The sequence below is a fragment of the Lepidochelys olivacea genome (assembly GCF_965140295.1).
Source record: "Lepidochelys olivacea isolate rLepOli2 genome assembly, chromosome: 1".
NCBI lineage: Eukaryota > Metazoa > Chordata > Testudines > Cheloniidae > Lepidochelys > Lepidochelys olivacea.
In genome coordinates this window covers 117637316-117656092 of record NC_140411.1, presented here as the reverse complement: position 1 = coordinate 117656092, position 18777 = coordinate 117637316, and the positions used below count along the sequence as shown (strand labels likewise).

General features: G+C 37.3%; 1 long non-coding RNA gene across 3 annotated transcripts in view; it reads left to right on the top strand.

Moving 5' to 3' along the window:
• Positions 1 to 18777, top strand: part of LOC311514932 — a 198704-nt gene that overhangs the window by 99047 nt on the left and 80880 nt on the right. For all 3 annotated transcript variants that reach the window (XR_014709983.1, XR_014709984.1, XR_014709985.1), the window contains one exon: positions 16969 to 17279. This is a non-coding gene — a long non-coding RNA (uncharacterized lncRNA). The remainder of the gene's footprint in view (positions 1 to 16968; positions 17280 to 18777) is intronic.

Sequence of the window (18777 nt, the reverse complement as noted above, 5' to 3'; positions counted from 1 at the left end):
ATGTAGGGAATTTTTGTTGCAAAAATTTAAGCACTGAGTGATTCTTAGTCACCTACATGGTTCAGGGGCAGCTGTGTGAGGATTTTGTGAACCCCAGTGGGAACTGATTCTAGAATTTAGGTGCCTAAAGTGGCAGGTAGGTGCTTAGCTCCTTTTGTGAATCTAGTCCTGAGTGAACAATTATATTTTCAGCATTAAGCTGTCTAATTTGCCCACATATTTACTGCTTTACCACTATGGTACCTAGAATAATGCATGCATTTAGAAAACACTATGTGATAACCTGAGTGTGAAGTACAAAAGGCATTACTACAACAGGTACAATACAACAGGAGAGAAGAAATATATAGTTGGATTCCAGTTTTCATGGAATATGCTGTGACAACTTGGTATTCTCTTTCTAGAACAGAAAATGGTAGAGCAAAAGCATCTTTTGTTAATTTCAGTTGTTTATTTTTAAAAATCTGCTTTATTGTAAAGTGTTCATTAAAGAACAATGCAAACCAAAACCATCCAGTTAACTCAGAATGACATTCCAGGAGCTGAAATATTAGTAACCTATTATAAATTTATGAGATGGAAATTTTTGAAAATTCTTAAATTCCACTGAAAAATTGCATAAAGTCAGAGTAACATTCTGGATGCGGAATGTGTGAATTGCATAATAGACTTGCTAGGTATGGTGAATATCCGTGCTATTTATCAGCTCATGGCTATTGAGACGCCAGTCTCTGTGTTTGCTATTTTCAACAATGCTCACAGCAGTCAGCTGCACCTCTGAGTGCTGACCAGTGTTCCTAACTCTGCCTGCCTAGACCAGCCAGCAGGGACAAAGTAGGCCAGAAACCTACATCAACTAATCAACCAGACAGAGCATCCTGGTTCAATGAACCACTGACCTAATTTCAAGAGGCCCATTTTCCTCCAGTGGTGTGTCAGGCTGCTTTTCCATACCTATCCAACAGCAGTTGGGCATAAAGGGCTCTACCGCTGCTGGTAATGTAGTAACTAGGGAAACACCAGGTTAGGGCACTCTGTGCCATGTCAAGCACTAGTTAACATGAAGGCAGCAGAGAATAAGTTAAGTGGGTCAGAATAAGGTATAAAATGCTTAGATCGGTATGATTTGATAGGCACAGAGCATCTTGGACTTCTGAAAAGGGAAACTACCTTTTCAACCTATCAGCATTCTTAGAGGTAATCACTATGGTAATGGACAAAGGAGAACCAGTCAGCAAAATATAACTGGACTTCCAAAAAGCCTTTTAATAAACTCCTTAATAAAAGGTTATGATGGAAATTAAGTAGTCATAAATTTAGAGGATGAACACTTTTGTGGGTTATAATCTGATTAAGAGAGAGAAAATAAGGACGAGAAATAATTGGTCAGTTTCAGTATGGAAGGAGGATGTCATACATTGTGTTTTGGTACCAGACTTGTTCCTGCCAGTCCACTTTTGTGGGCCCTGTTCTCCTGTGCTGGGTGCCTGTGATCTGGCCCAATGTGTGTATTGTGTGCACATACATTATACTTATTTACTGTATACTGTTTTATTTTAACACCATGCCTTTTCTCAGAATCTGAAATGATCGGAAGGCCTTGGGCTGATAGACAGATGTAGGGTATTATCCAAAGCAGCCAAGTATTTCCAGGAAATCTCTGGGGAGTTTTTATATTTAAGTAGTTACATGTAAAGATGCAACCTTAATAATGAAATGGAGGTATGTCAGCAAATATCTGAAGCTTCAAAAGTAGGGGAAAAGTTGGACAAAAATAACAGATAAAGAAAAAAATGGAGTGTACATAGGTCTTGACAGAGACTCGTATACCACAAAAAAAAATAACAAATGTAATTGAGAAACTTTGATAATGTTGCAGGAAAAAACTGAACATGAAGCTTGGTAGCTCTTATTTTGTATGGTTTAGCAGATTATATAGAGAGAAACAGCATAAAGAAAGGAATAAACTGTGCTACCCTTTATTTCAGTTTTAATATTACTAATTTTTGCTGTGTGGAAGTATGCAAGTATGAATAGAATGCATTGAAACATACCTTTGTTAAACATCTACTGTTTTCCTTAGATACTATGTAGGGCCCTACCAAATCCACAGCCATGAAAAACACGTCACGGACCATGAAATATTTTGTGTGCATTTTCCCTCTGCTATACAGATTTCACAGAGGAAACCAGCATTTGTCAAACTGGGGGTCCTGACCCAAAAGGAAGTTGCAGGGGGGTCACAAGGTTCTTTTGGGGGGGCCACCCTTACTTCTGAGCGGCCTTCAGAGCTGGGCGGCTGGCCAGGCACCCAGCTCAGAAGTCAGCGCCCCACCAGCAGCAGGGCAGAAGTAAGGGTGGCAATATCATATCCTACCATGCCACCCTTACTTCTGCACTTGCCTTACTTCTGCACTGCTGCCCAGAGAGTGGCAGCTGCTGACTGAGGGCCCAGCTCTGTAGGCAGCAGCGCAGAAAAAGGGGTGGCAACACTATACCATGCCATCCTTATTTCTGTGCTGCTGCTGGAGGTGGCTCTGCCTTCAGTGCTGGGCTCTCAGCCAGCAGCCGCTGCTCTCCAGCTGCCCAGCTCTGAAGGCAACGCCGCCACTAGCAGCAGTGCGGAAGTAAGGGTAGCAGTACCACAACCCTCCCTACAATAACCTCGTGTCCCGCACACAATTCCTTTTTGGGTCAGGATCCCTACAGCTACAACACTGTGAAATTTCAGATTTAAATAGCTGAAATCATGAAATTTACGATCTTTAAAATCCTATGATGGTGAATTTGACCAAAATGGACCGTGAATTTGGTAATATGTGTATCTACATTAATGAGGTTTTGATGTCTAATATAGGATAAACTCAGATGCAATTTTGCTAAGTGTATCTAAGCATATTAACATATATTTTAGGTTAGGGAGCATTTTTCTTTTGATAACACAGTGATTCCAAGTTTCTAAATGACATACAAGCATGTATAAGTGTGTTTGTGTGTGTGTGCAAAACACACACATTAAATATAAAATACTTGATTTTTTTCTTTAAATATACAAATTAAATGCAATAATGTTATGTTCAGTAATGCCATGTTTTCAGTGCAAAGAAAGCCAGAAATAAGATTAAGTTTCCTACATCAAAGTTCATTTGGATGCTTTGGTCAAGATTGTTACTTGTCACTCATCACCATGGCCCTGTATGGCTTGCCTGAATCAGAGCACAAGGTGCAGAGACAGGCAGACTTGGTGGGTATGCTGCTACTCATTGTTTGCAAGAGGTCAGGGTTGGGTAGGGAATGGGTGGAGCTTTGAGTGCGTCAGCTGGTGGAACTGTGTGAGTACAAGAGGAAATCTATGCTACACCCTGTAAAAGATTGAAGACATTTCTCTTGTCCCCCCACCCTTCCCACTCTCACACCAGCTAGCAGCAAGGGAGGAGCTAAGGGAAGAATTGTTGAAAAAAGCATGAACAGAAAATACTGCCTGTTTGCAGTGTGGCTGAGTTAACATTGTTGGAGATACTTTGATTTTACTTTATAATATCCTGCCTTTGCTTTCTCTTTTCAACAGTGCAAATGCTTAGGCACAGAAGAAACAACTCATGTGTAGTTCCACTGGCAACTATAAATAAAGTTACTCACAAGTGATTGAAGGATTGGGTCCTTAATGTTTCATGTGTATTTCATTTTTTTTATACTTAATAAACAACATATATGGCTGAGAAATCAAACATTCATAAATCAGGACATTCCAAAATTTAAGAAATTAAATCCCAGCCCTATTGTAGTCAGTGTGAGTGTTCCCATTGATTTCAACAGGGCCAGATTTCACCCAAGAGTTCACCTCTGTCTCACCATTGTATTGTATATATGGATCCTGTATATTTAGTGATCTAAAGTAAATAAAAGAATAACTCGCTAAGGTTTAATTTAACAAGAAAATGTGTACAAAACATCAGGAAAAATGTCTGAGTCGAAATTTAAGCTTTTGGATTTTTGGATGTTTGGCACTAGATTGTACTTTTCATCTCCCTTATTTTTATATGGAATATTGCTAATAAGTTGCAGTGTATCCTTTGTTGATTTGACTTAAACTTATATGTACATAACCAAGACAGAAGATTCCTTAAAGGAAGAAGTATCTGTAACAAATACATCATTAACTGAGGAAGACCAAATGAATATGTCCTGTCCAAATGTAATGAAAACTGTCCTAAACTGAAGTATCCTTTATGAAGGCAGAGAGGCAACTAACAGAAAATTCTAATACAAAGTTTTATAAAAAATGTCAACTTGAAACTTACCTAAATTTTTAAACTCCTGAAACAATTTTCTTCATACTTGTTGTGCTTTGTTTAATGCACACTACAAAACAAGGCAAGTTTTAAGTTTCTGGCTCCAATTGTGAAGAAAAGTTCAGTCAGAACACATGGGGTAAATTGATTTTTTTCATGATCACCTATTCAAAAATGGCTAAACCAATCTTACTCATACCTAAAAAAAGTCATCTTTGGGCTAAGATAAAGAATCTAAAATTTCAGCCCCTAAGGAATTGATTGAGAAAACTCTGAGCAACTGAAAGTGGATGACAGAAACCAATGTAAACTTCAAAACCAGACTAATATATAAATTGTATATATAAAATAGCCTATAAAGATATGTGAATAACCATGTCCTTTACAATTTCTCATTAGCCTTATACAGGTAAAAATGTTTAGAAACCCTAAACAATATGGTATTCAAAATATAGACCTTCCAGCTTAAAGCAGATTAATTTTTAACAAGAATTCCTATGCAGTAGGCAGATAGTTCCCACATTCCATTGTGATTGACAAGCCTGACATATGGAATAGTTCACAAATTCCCAGGTGACTGACAGATGGAGAATAGAAAGGCGGATAAAGTTGCCTAGAGAGCTGAGGACGATTTCATATTCAGCGGTTTTGATCAAAAGGATTCCAGATCTCACCCTAAATTTAGCACCGCTGGCAATTAGCGCATGATTTATTCAGTCCTTTCATTTGCTGGTTGACAAATGGAAAACAAGCACAAAATTAAAAATAAGTTTATTTCCAGCATTTCAGATATTTAAAATGTGTGTGTCTTTGTTTGCACATAAATTAACATGAGATGAATTTATAGTGAGATTAAATCTGAAATGGAGATGCAAGCAGTAAATAAGAGCTTTTTTATGTATCTTTCAGGCAGAACAGGTGTTTGAATTAAGAAATACTAATATGTTTATCAGCATGGCTCCACCTTTAGCATTAGGGAGTTGATGCTTCCCTAAATTTAGAGTAATCATTCCACAATTTAGGATTCTTTCATGAGCTTCCAGCATAGGTGACCATCTGTAAGACAATACCAATTCTTTTTAGGCCAAATTATAATTAAGCAAATAAAGACCTATCCCCATGTTTTCTGAACTGAAATGAAGTGCTGTATTCTCTGACTGATATGCACATGTAATTCTTACAAATGGCAGTAATGCTTGGACATCAAAGGGGGGATATTCCCCATAATGTATAATGTCTTATTTGTTTATAAATATAGGTACAACTTTTCATATATCACAGTAAAACTACACCCAACAAAATCCCTGTTTCCAATTTCTTTACTCATCTTTAGGTGAAGAACAAATGACTCCAAAAGGACAGGTTTATGCAAATCTACTCTTGTGTTACCCAGGGGTAGAATAAGAAAGCATTTAATTCAGAATTGGAGGGTATTAGTCGCATGAACATATAATAGCCACTCCTCAAAGGAAACTGAAAATCAGGGAGTTTCGTACACACGGTAAAATGTATAAAATGAACAATAACCAACTCTATATATTGTGAAAGGCAAGATGGTTATTTCTAAAAATACCCATGATTTCAGTGAGCGTGTTTGCGCCTGTTCCAAAAAATAATATTGGCAATTTGCTATGGTGTCGGATACATATATTCAAAATATAAATGTAATGCTGAACAATGTTAAGGATTTGAATCACCAGGGCACTCCACCGCCTTTAGAACAGATAAGGCCTCTTCTGTTGGTATTAAGCTTCTTCTGAATAGAAAAAACAATCAGTGTATTTGCCAAACGGATGGAAAGAGTTGACTGTAAATATTTAAAATCAAAAGTAAAAAAGGGGACAATGGTATGCTACGTATTAGGGATAAGGTCCAGTCATTTGTAGGGTTCTGACATTTAATTTATTAATCTCCCTTTCCATTTATTTTATTTTTCAAAAAGACCACTGTATTCCCAATGTCTCCAATACAGATAACCACTGGATTAACAGGAGGAATAATATCAAAGGGATAAATCACCCTTTCCCATGGAAGGAGATAAGCGAAGGGCTAAAGGGGACAAGATCTCTACAAGGTTCTCCCCAGTCATTCTAGAAAGGTGGGCTTTGCATATTTCAAGGTAACAGTCTGTTAAAACATCAGCATTCCCAGTCGTTGCTGACATTTAGGTTTATGGTCTCTTCTCACTCCACATTCAAATATTAGAAGACCAAATGTATGTGAGTTACAGGGGCCCAAAAATATCTTACATTTTTAAAAAAGGGTTTTTGACTTTTGCTGCTCTTAGGAAGGTAGAGGGGTGGGGTTTATGCAAGGATGGTGGTTGTTTTTGTTTGTTTGTTTTCCAAACTGGAAAGTTGCAAACATTTCATTTTGGCTCAAACTAGATGTTTTGTTTGACCCCAAACAAAATGTTTAATGTTGAGGGGGCTTTACCTTTTTAAAATTTGAAACTATCAAATTGAAATATTTGATGTTTGTAAATTTTGGAATTTTGTTGTGTTTTTTTTTTGAACCATCACAATTGGCCAAATTCAACACAAATTTGAAAAAATGTTTTGATTAACCAGAATCTGCATTTTTAAACAACAAAAAAGTTTCATCTGAAAAATGTCACCCAGTTCTAGCATTATTTCTGCTCCCTGACTGGATGCCTGAAACTTTCAACTGAGATTAGGAGAATAATAAATAGCATGATTGCACCAATAACGACAAATCAAATTTGAGTCACTTATTCATGAATCTGTCTTTCATTATTTGACGAGCTGAAGTTTATATCCATCACTCTTTGCCCTCCACTGAATTTTCATTTCATCATAATGTTTTGGTTAAAATCAAATCCTTTTGGGGGGCCAGCTTCTGCTCTCAATTGCATCAGTATAAATCTGGAAGAACTCTATGAAAGAATCAATGGAGTTACTCTCCACTTATATCAGTGTAACAAAGAGTGGAGTCTGACCCCTGTATATATGTTTCTTCCTCCCACATTAATGTTTATGATCTTTGTATTTGTTTATGGACACCATATAATTTTCCCTCAGTGGCCTTATCACTTTCTCTGTGTGTGTTGGGAGAAAGGCAGGGAGGGCTATTGCTTGACTTTTTTTTTTCTCTTAGCCCTTTTATTTTTCTTTCTAGAGAGTATATTATGGGTTTAACTACTTAATATTATTTCCTCCCTGTCCACCCATCTGTTTATTTTAGTTGCTTCTTCCTCTCTGCTGGCTTCTGTATAGACTCTGCCCATATGCCTGCTAGGAATGTGAATGAATATGAATAACAAACACTGAAATGCACAAATAACATCATATTTGGAACTCTGTTTCAAAATCTGTGTATCATGGATATTTCAGGTCATATCTGTTTCTCAGTATATAAAATATTTTCTATTTTCATTATCAGAGGTATGCAGATAGGAGCACCTCCATATGATGCCATGTGAGGCAGTTTTTTAACATCACTAATGGATAAGTTTTGTGATAGCATGCTTTCTGCCCATGATATTTATTAAATATGAAACAGTGCAAACATAGTGGCTACAGATCCATGTTCCTCCACCCCAGCTTGCCCAGGGTGAGTAATTCTGGAGAGGTGTACATGCTACACATTTGTACATGTGAAACAAATAAAACTTCAGAGCACCGTCTCTCCAAAGAGAATGGAGGACAGATCCCAGAAATAGCCAAGTACTGAAGGTAATCAGGGTCATGCCAGAACAAATGACCAAGAAATCAGAAATTCTTTAGACCCAAGTCAAGATCAACTGACGATGTGTGGTTCCATTGCCATGTTAATTGACATGGCCTTAGGTCCTCCTAGTCCTATGTGTCTGAACAGGATTTATCCTAACATTCCTCAACTTCCAGGTTTATTTGGAGTAGTTTGAATAAGCATCCACATGTTCAAATATTGTGATTGTCCCTATCACTATATTTATATGTGGTTGGACCATGTTGGTGACGGTTATTGCATGCATTTACCGGTAGTGTTTATATTATTGGACTGGTTTACTGAGTGCTCTTACAGGTAACTTGGGGATATTCAATACTGGATTTGCATGACTTTCGCTGTATCTCAGAGTGGTGTTTATAGTTGTAGAAACAGGGTAAGAATATTTTAATGAGAAAAAACAACTATTTCAGGTTAGGATTCACAAGCAAGCAAAAGAAATTCTGGACGGCATTAACACATGTGCTTGCATGGAGTGTGAAATTTACTTCCCTTCTCGTTTGTATTGTGCAGTGTTTTTTTCAACAGAGAGTATGACTCAGTAATGTTTGGCTACGCATTGGCTACATAGTGAGAAAGGATGATCATGGGGAAGTAGGTCAGAAATTCTGTCTATGTGATGCTGTTCCTGTGCACATTTACCATTTTTTTATAGTTTTTATGGATCATCATCATGACTCCTGTGTGCCATCTACATGTCATAGGAATAAGTAATGATTTGGGTACAGTTTGGGATCCTGCTAGAGAAACAGTCTAACATATCTGCTGCCACTGTACTCTGTGTGCAATTGGGACTACGCTCGTTTGTCTGCTTGTTCTGCTTTCAGAGGTGCTGGTGCTGTTTGCTGATAAGTGAAGCAGAATTTTCTCTTTCTTGCCTGGCCCAAATCCTATCATTTACATCCCATGGTCCTCTTCTTTCATGCCAAGCTGATCAAAATGCTAGTATGTTGATAGTCTTTTGTTCAAATTTCATTAGGGAAACGGCATGGGCAAAACTAGAACTGGGTGAATAATGGATATTTTGGTTGGCTGGCAATTCTGAAAAATCGAAATTAAGTTTTGTTTTGGGTCAAACCAAAAACTTTTTTCCTCAAATTTTCAGCTTACTGAAATCAGAACTCCCTTCTAATCTGTAGCTAGTGATTTAGGTATGCTTCTGGAATGTTGGAGACCCAGTTCAATTCCTCCCTCTGCCTGATGTGGAGGAGGGATTTGAAGCTGGGTCTCCCACATTGCAGGAGAGCACCCTAATCCCTGGGCTAACTTTTATAAGACAGATCTTCCTTTCCACCCTGGCACTTTGTGAATTCACTTTGTGAATTTAGAAATTAGAAGGAAAAATTTAGAGTCGGGTTGAAACTAAACATTTCATTTCAACATTTCAGTTTTTTGATTCAGTCAAAACTATTTAGCTAGTGCAACATAAATTCACAAGTAGTTTTGGGGTGGTCTGAAACTGCCTTTTACAGCAAATAAACCTATTTTCAAAAAAAAATGCCCAATTCTAGGCAAAACACTTCAACTTGCAACTTGAAAAATACTTCAACTTATACTTTCAACCTACCAGTGGTCAGACTACTGACACTGGGGGGAAATCCTGACCCAAGGGAAGTCAAAGACAAAAAGTCCCATTGATTTCAGTGGAGACAGGACTTCACCCTGTATGTATGAGCACGCTTAGTGAATCAGCTTTGAGGAACTTGGGTAGAGAGGAGATGAGCAATAGCCACATCCAGCAGCGTAACAATATTCTGTTCTGACTCTGCTCACCTACAATAGACAGAAGAAAAATCGTGAACAAGTTGTACATTACTTCTACTTAAGTTCATGAATACAAAATTTCGAGCCAAAGGTGGTTTCTCATTTCTTCAGGGTGAACAGAAAAGTAACATTTTGTGGATGCCACATTGCCTGTAACAAAATGGAAAGCTGAGCCAAGTTTTGTGAAAATATTTTTATTCATTTTTGCACAGTTCTAAAATTAGCCACACTAACTGAAAACTAAACTTAATGTATATAGTATATATACTATATATATAATGTATATATAGATGTAACTTCTTTTGATTTATTTATAAACAGTGAATATTTTGGAAAGTTAAATGGGTATTGCAAAAAAAGGGGGGGGGGAGTCATGAATATTCACTTCAGTTTAGAAATGGGTTTCTTGTGTTCATGCCTCTTCTGTGTTCACTTTCTATGAACTTCCAAGTGATTGAGATTCGGTTTCCATGCATCAGACTCTAATGTATGAGAGTATTCAAGGATAGTGAATTTAAAACAGATTAAATGAGTCAAATAACAACCTGTTCTCACCCTTTGTAATGAGACTAAGACTGCACAGAAACAAACAATCACTAGAGCTGGTAAAATTTTTCTGTTGGAATGTTTTTCCATTGGAAAATGCTGTTTTGTCAAAACTGAAACTTCCCATAGGAAAGTGTTAGTTTTCACCAAATTTCATGTTGGCAGAGGAGAGTTGAAAACAACCATTCTGACAAGGTCAGAACATTCTGCTTTGACAATTACAGAATGGAGGTTTTTGATTTTTCATTTTTAAATGATTTTTCATTTTTTATTTTATAGTATAAAAATAAAGTCAAAATTGAAATGAAACGTTTGTTCCACAACCAAATAGTTTTTGAAATTTTATTTTGTGAAAATTCTGTTTTCATTCCAATTTGGAACAAAACAAATTTAGAAATCACAGAATTTCCCATGAAAGGTAAATTCCAGTTCTTGCTCTGTTCCAACAATCATTCTGTCTACAGTTATAGTGAGGACAGAAAATTACAGATAAATGCCAGGTATTACATTATTATTATAGGCAAGCAGTTAGTATATTCCATATAGGGTGGACCACTGATGAATAGAGAGGAACAAGATTCCCAAACCCATTTGCTAGAACCCTCACATAAGGACCATTGCAAGAGCCAGGTAAAAATTATACGCACACAGTTCACAACTAGGAACACAGTGATGTGTGCATCTGAAACTAATGTAATTCCTAGTAAAAAAAGTTAAGGGCTAGACCCTTGAAATTTGAGCAATCAAGACTATGTCTAAAACACATCTTGTGACTGTGTTTTTAAAAAGACAAATCACATACATTTATTAAGTGATAGAGTGCAGACTGTAAATATGAGATAACAGCAAAAGAAAGGAATGAGATAATGAAGACAATAAATATTGGTTCTAATACTAAAAAAAAATTCAAGTTCAGTACTATTTAGTTTACCAGATGTATGTTTCTCCATCTCTATATACTAAAATACATAATATTGTCCCAGGTATCTGCATGGAATGCAAAATGCAAAACAGCCAGGCTCTTTCATATGTGTGGTATGGAACTACTAAATGGTGTAAAAAAAAAAAAAAAAAGGAAAACCATCCTGAAATAAATAAATACAAATATTGGCGATAGAACTTGCACAGGACTTAGAGATGTCTATTGAGGATTGGCCTGTTAAAAAGATTCAGACCAGAAATAAGGAAGCTACTCCTGTTCTTCTTTCCATCCTGGAAAGCATCCAACTTCCTCCCCAAATCATTGAATGGTTGAATGGTTTATCATGCTAAGGTTATATTTAAATAATTTTGAAAAAAAGGAGGGGGAAATTTAATGATATAACAATGTTCAATATACAATATATTGCTTAATATTGTTAATTTTGAAGAAAGATGTGTCCCTATATGTGTCAAGACACTGTAATTGTAACGTCAATATAAAGGATCCAAAATATCAATCAATAAAATATTCTCCTCCAGACCACAAAAAATAAAGGTGAGACCCTGACTTTAAGAGGGTGCATGGGAAGAGCAGTCACCTGAGCACTGGAACCACAATTGTGATTTGCTGTTATGTGGACTGCGCAAAGAGGGGGTGGGATTCAGGCTGCTTACACTCTATCCCCTTCCCCCATCCTGCCTCTTCTCCTAAGGGCCAGCAACATTCTTACCCTAAAGAATGGCATAGAATGTTGTGGGATTCCATGTTTATGTTGTCAGTGCTTTTGCTTCAAATAACTACATATCATGCATAATTTTCTATGATCTCCAAATAAGATGGTTTTTTTCATCAAAACAATACAAAGAGAATAGGGAAGACTCCTCAGTACAGTCCTGGAGATGAAGCACTTGTTTTCATCAAGAATGGAAAGGGGAGGACCGGCTCTAGGCACCAGCAAAGCAAGCACGTGCTTGGGGTGGCACAATTCCAGGGGCGGCATTCTGGACACTTTTTTTTTTCCCCTCTCTTGGACAGTTGCGCTCTCAGAGCTTGGGGTGGCAAATTTTTTGCTTGGAGTGGCTAAAAACCTAGAGCTGGCCCTGGGAAAGGATATGTCCTGTTTTGACCTTGGCCACCAGCCTGTTAGTAAATATAGTACATGGCAAGACACCTTGCTAAATATGATAATCAAAAACTGGATTATATGGCTGAACTCTGCTCTGATACTGAAGCATTCAAAATCTATTTGGAAAAATGTCAACAATATATTGTATATATCCACAAGAAACTTCAGGCAGCAGCCTCTCCTCAGGTTATTACACTGTCACCTGAAACCTACTCTCTGAAATGAGTGTAACTGCTGCTTTCAAACACCTGACTCAGCTCTCATTAGTCTTTGGACTAGTTTGACAGCTGTTCTTAGAATTTCCTACAGAAAGAATGAGAGGACTTAGAGGCTAAGCAAAGGGGCTTGGTGGGTTGTTTTTATGTTGCCCTCTAAGTTATTGATATGTAGTTCACGCTCTTAGGTTGCATCCGATGAAGTGAGCTGTAGCTCACGAAAGCTTATGCTCAAATAAATTGGTTAGTCTCTAAGGTGCCACAAGTACTCCTTTTCTTTTTGTGAATACAGACTAATACGGCTGTTACTCTGAAACCGCTCTTAGGTTGGTAACCTATGGTTAGTTATGAGTTTTTCCATTTGTTTTATTCTCGTTCCAGCTGTATTTTATCGAATTTTAACACCCTCCATGCCATATCAATTTAAAATAGGAAAAGTTGCAGTAAAGGTCAATCATGCTTGGGCTCAAGGTTCTTAATTTATTAGGCGTGTTAAGGAAACTCTCTGCTCTTTGGAAAAGATGATCTTAAAGGGGACCCCAATGAGGCTTAATAGTCCCCGTAACAAAGTCAATACTGGCCTATTGGGTAGCTGACTTTTAATGGTGACCATAGTAATGCTATTAAGTCAAGAGGCTACTGACGTACTTAAATTTAAACTCATCCTTAAGTACTTTGCTGGATTGGGGCCTTATTAGAGGAATCAAGTTACATTTAGTTCCAAATAAAAGAAACGAACACCATCAACATAAGCTAGAAAACGGCCAGACACAAAAGAAGTTAGAAAAATATCTATAATGAGTACAGTATATGAAACAAAGTGTACAATCAATCACTATACAAAACAGAATATTCAGTGCACAAAGAAAAAGCAATAACAGGAGTAACTAGTGCAAGCTTCTTTTGAATAAAAAGACATTGTGGGTACATATGCTAAATCAGAGAAGAGACTGGCCTACATAGTTTCCTAGCCTTTTTATATTGAAAGAACAGTATTGCACCATACATACATGCAGGCACATATGTATTAAAGCACATATGCACATACCTGCTTACCAGTGTATGTTAGTAATCCTTTCCAAGATTGTGTCATACAAAGCATCATAGGGCATCTGAGCCTGAATCCATAGTATGAAGGCATTAGTAGGTGTTTGCCACGATGTGTTGCAATGGGTTCTCTTGTAATGTCTGTATGGTTGGAGTTTTGTCAAGACAGACCCTAAGGAGGCTTTCAGAACTGTAACAATCTATCATATGAATCAGTATATAGAGAGTCTTTAACCCCCCAGGACCATTGACATGTTTTCTTTCCAAATCATTAAAGTCCATCATATCAATGTACACTATTAAGGATACTTAATGTGTAGATTATGGATCTTAGTTTGTCATAATAACCCTGGAACAATTATGGTACAATATGTGAGTAGAAAATTAATTAAAAAATTAGTAGCTGCATAATTTATCTATAAAATATGTAATACTATAGCATCCGTAACTAGTACATGTCATGGAGGTGTATTGAAAACGTATTTTATTTGCTGTCTACCCAATGTACCAAGCAGGTGATTATAAATCCCCAATATATCAAGATTTACTTTTAAAAAAATCTTAAATTTTAAAATTGGTATACAAAGATTTAGCAACTCAATTCCTATAAGCATCACTAGGAGTTTCATTACTATCCTACCTCGCACCATTTGATCTCTTCTGAAAATTCAGGTATTAAAAGGATTATGGACTAAGCATCTGTCTAATTTTGTGTTATAAGAGAAGACTTTGGAGTGTTAAAAATCTCTCTCTCTGAATCCACAAACATATTTTTTGCCCTGCCCTGATTTAATAGCCAATTGCGTTAAACAAAGTTTTTGTTTTAATTGTTTTCATGGTAAGGCCATGTATGCCAAACTTCATACCTGAGTAGATTTTTGAAGGCCAGTTATTTGTTTTTCACAGAAATGATGGCTGAACCTGAACTTCGGTGACTCTGTTAGACAACACTATAATGACGTGAGGAAAATGCCTCTAAAGTATAAGGATAAATTATTACTGTTGTTATCTCAAAAATAAAACCAGATATGGAAATGAATGTTTTGTGCTTTTAAAAAAAAAGTATATATTGACTTTATCTAGGAATCCTTTAGGTATGACAGCTGTGAATCATCTGGCTGGTGACGGGGTACCTATATACAGAAAATTACAAGCACAAAACCGTAGTCATGTATCAAGTGTCCAGATCCTGAGCTCAAGGGGCAATGAATAAAACTGTTCTTACATCTTTCTCAATCGAATGACAGCTGTCATCACCATTTTGCCATTGGCGATTTTGTCACTGGCGCTCATGAATGTCTAACAAAGGATTAGGCTGAAACATTCCAACTTACAGACACAGAAATGAAATTAATGTTAAGGATTTTGAAATCAGCACCCTTCCACTAACAGATTGTTAGGCTAGATGAACAACTTTGAAGATATTTTTGGTGTATGTATCCTAGCTGTTCTCGAGAGTGGCAATCTGAAGTCTGGTACCAGTTGGGCCAGAAGTTACAACACTAAATAACACGTTCTTTGTTCCCAGTGAAGATAGCAATAAAAAATATAGAATTGTAAGATACTGGAGACAGAATGGTGAAGAATCTGATGGGTAAAAAATTCAGTTATACTTGTTGTTTTCCACTGCAAATAGATATTCAAGTTATATGGACATCAGGAAGACTACAGATTGTAAATCAGAAATAGATGCTGATGATAATATGTAGCACTTAAGTAGAGCTTTACATTTTCAAAGTGCTTCTCAAGTTATGGGCCATCACCTTGAGTCCTTGGGAATTCTACCCAAGTAAGGGCTGAAGGATTTGGCTCTTTAACTAATTAACCTTACAACATAACTCTCAGATAGGTACATGCGTACTTCTGGCTGAGAAAAGAGAAATGAATGGAAGAATGCAGAGTCCATGGCAATGTCTTTAAGAGGGAGTGCATTGTATTTCAGTACTGTCTGTTTCAGTAGTCAAAGGAAAGAGGCTGGGATAAAATTACATTGTTTTCTAGTGTTGTAAAGAAGTTTCTGCCCTGTCATAGAACTGAATGGTATCTGAACATGTGTCTCAAACTACTGTGTGCAACAAGTAATTAAAAACAAATGCGCTAGATACGCTCTTCTTTTAACTCCTCGATGTCAGATTTGTCATCAGCTATTTAAAAATCCAAATAACATACAGTTTTCCAAGATTCATGTGGATACACTTTGAGTGAGTGGTTTCTGAAATATCATATCAGTGCTACCACAGCAGCAGTCAGTATTCCTCCTTGGTGGTTAGAAAAATTCTCTTGGTTTTTTATTTTGTTTAGCTGTGTACATGCATCTCCAATTGCCCCCCTCCACCCTACCCCTCCAGCTATCACACAAAGACCTTTGGTCAGCCTGTGTTCCCACTGCTCTTACAGTGTCTTTGAAATCAACAGATTTGTACTAAAAGTTTTGAGCGTACTGGAGAGGCTCACAGCACACAAAAGGTTAAATAACTTAACCAGTAATTACTGCTCTTTTAACATTTCTTTTTTCTTCAATCTGGTATTCATTCCATCTCTAACCTTGTTCCTGAGATCATTTACCGTTAGTGTAAAACAAGAATCCCTCTTTGTTATCTACACTGAGGTCTTTGAATTAAGCCAATTGAATGGGAGATATGTTAGGTATGGTTCCGTAGGGTTTATTAATGAAAATTGTCTTAGAAAATATGTCTGTTTCATTTGATTCTGAGGAATAATTGGTTAATGAGGGAATGATTACTTTGTTCAGACATGATTACTGAAGAAATGTTTAGTCCATATGTTCCTGAATAATGGGAAATTCTCAAGTGAAAGAGGACAATGATTAGAAGAAATCAGATAGCTAGAGAATATATTCCCCAACGTGTTACAGTAGTTTTTATTAACAAGCCAGCTCCAAGGATAGTGTTTCTCTGAACAGGCATGGAAGTTCAAACTACCTAATCGGTTTAAACTGTTTGTTGAAAAAACAGTAGGTAGTTTTCTTTGTTTTTTAGATCAAAGAGCTGTAGCTTCCTCTGATAAATGATGTGAGTATCACAGCTGTTTGCCTTCCTAGTTTCCTCTCACCCAAAATCAATTCATTATTGGTTCCTTCATAGGCATATACAATACATTAAGATTTACTCATTTCTTTTTACTATCGCTTATTGGTTTCATCTTGGCATGGGAATTCAGCTTTTTGGGGTTGTGAAGTACAGTGGGTACACAGACATTCTAGCTGGTGTAAGTGTCAATGCTTATAATTAATTAAGGATGCCCAACTGCTTTCATTATCATGGGTCATTTTAAGTTACTTAAAATTTTCTCTCTCTTACTTTACAGCTGAAATTTGATATGCTTGCTTGCAGTGGATTTTTTTTTTTCTGAAAGCTTCATCAAAATGGCTGCAAGCATAGGAGTGAATAAAATGCAGCTAAGACAAAACAGAAATTGCAACCTTTTTTGACCAGCTCTAGCACCTCAGCAGAAGATGATGGAGGCTTGAAAACTGGCAGGCACTCAGGACCCAGTTCAGTCAAACAATTAAACACGTACTTAACTTTAAGATTGTGAACAATCCCTTTGACCTCCATGGGAAGGAGAACAGAGACACAGAGGCCAGGTGACTCGCCCAAGCTCACACAACAGCATGGGTATGTACTGAATGCTCACTTCAGAGGAAACAGCTTAAAGTACCTTTTTGTTGTTGTTCTCTTCCTTCAGGGGTAATCAGCTCCTCACTGAGCTCTTACTATGGGCAATCAATATCCAGACTTATACTTCATCAATTCTGCAGGAAAATTTATTGTTTCATTTTTCATAAGCAAAGCTGTAAGTATTTGTCAATTAAATCCCCAGGTAGTTAGCTTTCAAACAGTCAAATATAAACTTAGCAAATGAAACATCTGTTCAACACTGTTATTTTATAATAACATTAATTGGCAGATGTCTTTAGATGAAGAAAGTAAATGAATCAGTTCTGATTTGTTCTTTTCCACTGAGCTGAACTTGTGGTCATTGAAAAGTACTTACCTCAAAGACCATGGCAGCATGTGAAATATTTCACTGGGCTCAGTCATCTGGGATTTTCTGTGCAGAAAACTGAAATATGAAGGCCAACTGCCCACTGAACAATGTAAATTCAATGTCCAAAAACATACTATTGTGGAGAAAGTTACCCTCACCCTTGTCAAGACTGGTATTTCAATCTACATATAGTTTGCACAGAAGTACTGTGCCAATTCAATTACTGTCTGATTAATGAAGTGTTGCAGGTTTATTTCAGGGGTCTAGCTAGCTATTAATTAGCATATTGGGGCCTATAGTCTGCTGTTTTGCCCTGATATGCTTTGAAAAATCCCAGTGCAATTAAATAAACTCTAATATGCTTTAAATAGTTACTTGAGAAAACACATCCAGGTTTTTTTTTAAAACTCTTACGGGATTTTTAAGCACATCCAGATTTATTGTAAAGCATCGAAAGTTCTTTGCAAAACCCATCATTGCTTTGGTTTACACTCGTCAGCAAAATAACTCTCCACTCCCTAAAGCAAGAGGCTGATTTTGTTCTTGCTATGATTCTGCAATAGGAAGCACTAGTGTGGCCCCTTGAACCCTTGCAGAATCCCATTGAGGTCAGAGGGATTCAGGGTGACCAGATAGCAAATGTGAAAAATCAGGACACATTTTTTCCAGTGTGGGGGGGGTATAGTTGCATGTATAAGATAAAGCCTCTAATATTGAGACAATGTCACTATTATTGGGATGTCTGGTCACCCTAGTGGGACTCCACAAGGGCCCAAGGGTCCTGCTGGAAGATTTTTTTAATTTCGATCATTGTAGATTTTCAGAAAGATCAGTGCAGTATTTAGAAGTGTACTGTACATACACATGCAGACCACATGCACCTTACATGTACATCTTTCATAGGAGCCAGAGAGATATGCTATGAGTCCTCATGTTTTAAGCCATATTGATCACAAGTGCAGTACTGGATTTACAATGGCACCAGGCCCATATTCAGAAGGGGCCCCGCCGCCCCCTGCTCCGCCTGCATTCTGCCCCAAGGCACTGTACCCGCTCGACCTCTTCCCCTCCCAAGGCCCCATCTGCTATTCACTCCTCTCAGTGCCCCCAACCCCGTGCAAGCGG